This window comes from Vicia villosa, linkage group LG6 (assembly GCF_029867415.1).
Source record: "Vicia villosa cultivar HV-30 ecotype Madison, WI linkage group LG6, Vvil1.0, whole genome shotgun sequence".
Classification (NCBI taxonomy): domain Eukaryota; kingdom Viridiplantae; phylum Streptophyta; class Magnoliopsida; order Fabales; family Fabaceae; genus Vicia; species Vicia villosa.
This window is the reverse complement of record NC_081185.1, coordinates 7,202,275-7,208,317: the sequence shown is the minus strand read 5'-3', so window position 1 is coordinate 7,208,317 and position 6,043 is coordinate 7,202,275.

Sequence of the window (6,043 nt, the reverse complement as noted above, 5' to 3'; positions counted from 1 at the left end):
TCTAATTAATCCTCATACTCATAAATCCATAACATTTAAAAAAGCGGAAATGTTCCTTATATGTCTTTGGAATTTTTTGTGAAGGTGATATTGGACTCAAATTATTGAAGAGACAAAATGCATATAATTATGATGCAAATCAGTTGGTATAATAGTTGATATTAGACGTAGAAAAACTTGCATGTTATTCTTCACCCATTGGTCATAAATTTTCTCATAAATGTACAAAATCTAATTTGAATACAAAATTTTCTTAGGAAATAAAAGTACAAAATGTGAGATATTAATTTTTATACTTCTATAAGTAATGAATCGTCTGGATTTGAATAACCTATATATAGAGCAGGTTCAGTTAATCTTATCATATGATGACTAGTAATAACAAAAGATGTTTGTTGCGTATGTAGTTTTAGTTTCAAGATAAGTGGAGGAGACAAAAATACTCTTTGATAGGAAACGCCACCATCAAGCTTCTCTAGAATATACTCGTATTGCCACGTTTTTTGGTTTTTCCTATGACTCTTTTGTTTCTTAGTCTTTAAATAAACATTGTCGATTTGCATTTGTTCCATGGGACTAAGATATTATAGCTAAATATAAACAATCTCGTATTCTCTTTATTGTCCGGAATAATTTATAATATTCATTTTCATATAAATTAAAGAATTTTAATTTGAGAAAAGAGGCTATGTACAAACAATATAAATTAATTTTATGCTTGAACTAATCATCATCTATTCCGTCAAATTAAACTGTAATTTATATGACATAATTAAATCATAAATTTTTATTGAACGACAGTACAAAATTATTTTTTATTATTAATGCATAATTATTAAACTCTTATAATTTTATATAAATATCTTGTAGACTAAGAAACTTAATACTTTATTGATCAAAAGTACAAAAGTAAAACAACTATACTAACACAAGAAAGAAAAAAAGCATACAGTTAGAAATAGAAGCAGTGATAAAAAGAAAAGGATAGCTGTGTATCTACATCAAAACAGGAACAACAAGAGACTTAGCATGAGACAAACAGAAGTAGGGATTATCCTGCCAATCCTTCCACGTCGAACCATCTTGTCCCTTCATCTTTGCAAGAAACCGCTCCCACATGTCTGCCATGAATTTTAGTAATCAAGTATTAGTCTCTTAAAAGGGTATATTTGTAGGATCGACTAGTTAATCCTGAGACATATATGAATAAACTCTTATAAGTTTGTTTTAATGGTTGATGTGAGACAAAAATCTACTCTAATTTAAACACAATACCAAAGCATAAAGTATAAAGTATGATAAATGAAGGAAAAGTGAATAAAAATTAAGGAAATAGGAAAGCAAAAAAACTACAAAAAGCAACGCGAAAACCACTTATCAGTATACCAGAGGGATAAGTAAGTGCAGTATACGGGAAATTATCAAGAGTCAGATCCTTACTCCAACACATATAATTCACGATGGGATGATCATCCAAATATTAAATGGAGTAATAATTATGTCAAAATTTTAATCAAGGAGCTCCTCAAGATCCACCTCCAAATAGGTCATCCCTTCTAGAAGAGACTATGAACGAACTCAGGAAGATAACTCAACGCAACCGCGAAGCATTAAAGGTTAATCTAAAAATATCTGATAAGAATCTTGAAGCTTCTATAAAGAATTTTGAAACTTAATTTGGCAGTTATCTAAATAAGTGGCAACTCATTCAAGTCAAGTTTTTATCGAGAATACATTGAATAATCCTAGGAATGATGAAGTTGGGAGAGAACTCGAAAAGGAATGATATGTAGTCGGTGAAGGAGGACTTGAAAAATAACAAGAAGAAGAAAAACACATGCCATTAGAAGAAATAATTGAATCAAGAATAGAAAAATTTGAGGTAAAAACTAGATATGGCAAAAGAGCAAGAATGCAAAGTGAGAATGATCTAGTTATGGATGGAGCTTCAAATTTATTAATTTGTTTAGACGTAAATAACCAACAAGAAAAGATTCCACTAAATCTTGTCCCTAAAAAGAATTTTAGCAAAAAGGTTGATGAAAGAAAAGAAATTGATAAAGTATTGGATAACATTCATGCCTTGTTTGCTGCTATCAAGTTGAAGAAGATACAAAAGCAACATCGTCAATACCTCAAGTGAATGGGATTACTACCAAAAAAAACGAAGTAGAAAGATGATTCATTTTTTTAATCATATGTTCCGACCTAACAGGGGTTCAAACGTGTCATACCCTAATTTTGACCCCCCCTGAGATGTCACACTTTCAGGCTTTTCATCAGAATCAAAACAGATACTCAGAACAGTCACTTGTTCATCTGGTGCTTAATCGAGGATGTTAAGAAACAAAAGAGCTCAGGCAAAGGATCAATCAATAAAAAGATTAGTCTCTAATACAATCATAGGACTCAAAAAGCTTCATTCTATTCACCTATGATTAATTAGACACCTAATCATCTGGGCCCAAGTTTGCTTAGTTCACCAATCTAGGGTTTTGAGCCCATCAGGGACTGTAATCAGGGATCACACTTGGGAAACCCTAGAAAGCTCCAGGACATCTATCAATAGGTTCAAATATCTTCAATTGGTTCATATGACATTATCCATTGGGCATTACACTTCAATTCAAGATCTACAGTCATCAATTCCATCTAGTCGACAATTAGGGTTTTTAACCTAATTCACCTGGACAGTTGACTTTTAATCAGTACATGGATCCAAAACTCAAAACATGGTTCAAGAACTTCTATTACCTCAATATAATCCATTCACATCACTCATTTGAGGAGGAGAACTTGGTTCATCACAAAAGTCCAAAATTTCACTTCATTTGAAAAAGTCAACTGTACAGGATCACCTTTGACTTTGAGGGTTTTTAGTCAAACCATGACTTTTGAGGATCAATATCATCAATATATGATTATTAAAGTCATTTGACCAAAGAAATTCAAGAAAATTCATCAAGGATCAAAAAGTCAGGAATTAGGGTTTTTAAGGGCATTATGGGAAATCAAAATTTCACCTACACAACTCAAAAAACTTCCAACATGAAAGTTGTTGATCTTGCAAAGTAAAACAACATCTTAAAATGCAACTTTTTTCAAGAAATCAATCATTTAAGAGATTTTGGATTTGGAAGTTATAGGCCTTAAAAACTTAGAAATTTTTCTAAGTATTTTTGACCTAGTTTTCTTCCAAATTTGGGCTCATTTTTCACAATTTTCCCAAATGATTCTGAAGAAACCCCAAACTAATGAATTGAAGTAGATGTTTAGGGCTTTCTAAATTGTGCTCAACCTCCTCCAAATTCATTTTGAGCTAGGAGTTATGCTTGTTCAAAGTTGGCCTCATGGAGTAAAATTATAGGTCATGTACAATTTGAAACTTTGCAATTTTGTGCAAATGGAAACCTTAGTAAATAGTAATGCAAAAAAGAAAAAGAAATCGCTGGAAAGAGACAAGTTTTTTTTAGTAAACAAGATATTATATAAAAAGGATAACTAAGGGTTCTCCAACCTGTTTACAAAAGGACAGGGCAAGAGCCCGACAAAAGAAATTACATACCAATTATAATTACGACAAGAAACTCAAAGGCTCTTTTACAAAGTCGTAATATGAATAATTGGAATGAGTAATCTCTCCACAAAAAGACCACCTCCATGCCAAAAGTTTGATGATCCAAACCAAATCATCAAAATTCCAAACATCTTCACGAAAACAAACTCCATTCCTACCCAACTAAATAGACCAAGTCGTGGCTAGCCAAATCATATCTAACTTCTTTACATCTACCTTTTTTATTTATAAAATGAGTGTCAATCCATAAAACTCGACAAACTCTCTTCCTTCTCTATCCCTCCTTTACCTATCCAAAACGCTATATCCCTCCAAATATTCTTTACAAAAGAACAAGCAAAAAAAGAATGATCCCGATTTTCCAAATCAATTATACAAAAAGAGAACTTTAAAAGATCAAAAGAAATAGGAATACCTCTAAGCACCAAGAGATCTTTTGTAGGAAGCCTATTAGCAAGTAGCCTCCACCCAAAAGGCTTAATCTTGAACGAAACCTCCGAATTTCAAACCAACCCCTTCGACTCATGAAATCTAGTTAAAGTAAAAGAAGTTTTTCTTTAATGTAAATAAAATGGTGTTCAGAATCATGCATGTTCTCTCAGATAACTCGTTTCTCACTTTTTTGCTCGGGTAATTTGAGTATATGAGTTTTACTGATGAATTCGGCACCCTGAATCCGAACGCCTGATCTCTTATTTATACTAATACATGACTAATTGTCTACAATGACTTTCTTCTTATAAATCGACACGTATTTCACTGCGTGCTTCTCGTCTCTAGACTTGCTTCCACGTATTTTCTTGGCATGGATAAGTTCAAAAAACAGTTATTCGCTCTGAACTTACTATTCGCTCCATCTGATGATGTCGAAGTCCTGAATGTATAACTTTGACAAAAAATACTAAGTCCCAACTTCAATTCTTGAGCACTGACTTCGACCTCTTAGGCTAGAATGTCCATGTTGAAATACCCCTAAAAAATATCCAAATTTCACGAAGTATTTCTTTGAACTCCTTTCTTATACGCTGAGTTTTATGACATTCAAATTCAAACCTAACACCACGTCATATGCTTGATCTGTCCAACCAAATCCATGTCGCTCACACATCCTCCTGTGAAAAGGATATTTTTGCTTGCAATCCACAAGAAATTTTCCTACTAACCAGATTTTCAAATTGCAAATGATAAGCAACTAAAAGATGAAGCTTCTTCTGAAAATTTAATCTTAACCAAACAGCCACAGTATTTCAAAATTGAACATAAACTAGGCAAACTACAAATAGATGAAATACATCTTCTTCAGCTATGAAACAAAGGGGACAAACCAAATAATGAGAACCTTCAATCACTCTTTGATAAAATAACTAGAATTTAGTTGGCAACCTATTCAATAATAGCCTCCATCTGAAAGATGTGAACCTTGCAAGGAACTTTCAATCTACAAATATTTGTCAAAAATTTTAAGATAATCTCGTCAATAGGTTTGTTTGTGTTAGATATGTCTTAAGGCCTAGAGTAGCTATTTTGACAGTGAATCCTTGAAAGTTATTCCTCTAAATAAATGTGTCTTCAATTGTTTGATTTGGATTGATGCCCTGCAGAATTTCCAGAATTCATACCATTTGGTTTTTTCTTCTTCTTTGAGAACTTTGTTCAAATCTAAGTTCCATACGCATAAGTCTCAATACCAATTACCCAATGTTATTAAGCATTCTTCACTAATAAAATAAGTTAAAAAGTGTTAGGAAACTACGCAACATTTCATCATAGTCAGATTTGTGGAATAGCGATATAAATGCGTAATAATAACACACAGAAATCGATACGGGCTGCTGCAGACTTTTTATTTACTGGAAAATAAAATACACATTCACTCAGAGTTTTTTTACTGGTGTATTTCTCTAGTTATTGAAAATGCTCTCAATGTTGGAATGAATATTGTTTTGGCTTTGACATCTTATAAAGCCAAAGCATTGGATGCATCATCCAAAACCCATTCATTATGGTTCCTATAAAGTAGAAATATCTTCCATTTACTTCTAAATAATAAGAAAATAATGACCATCCAAATAATAAGAAAACAATGACTTTTTCAATAATATCCCACTTGAAGATTGACTTCAGTCGGTCTTCAAACCTCAATCACACAACAGCCTTCTCTGGTATGTTATTCTAGGAGGCCAACTGAAGATTAGCAAAATTTCAATTTATCAATAGTCACCACCTTTTTCAACATGTCTTTTTTTGGTTCTTAATTCAGAGAATCTTCATCAATGTTTGTATCTAATCCTCAAGTAAAGTTTTGATAAAGTGATAACGAATATCAATGTGCTTCGTTCTAGAGTGGAATGCTGAATTCATAGTCAGATGTATTGCACTCTGACTGTCACTGTGCAAAACACTCCTCTCTTGGATGAATCCCAACTATATCAACAATCCTTGAAGCCATATAAATTCTTTTCTAGC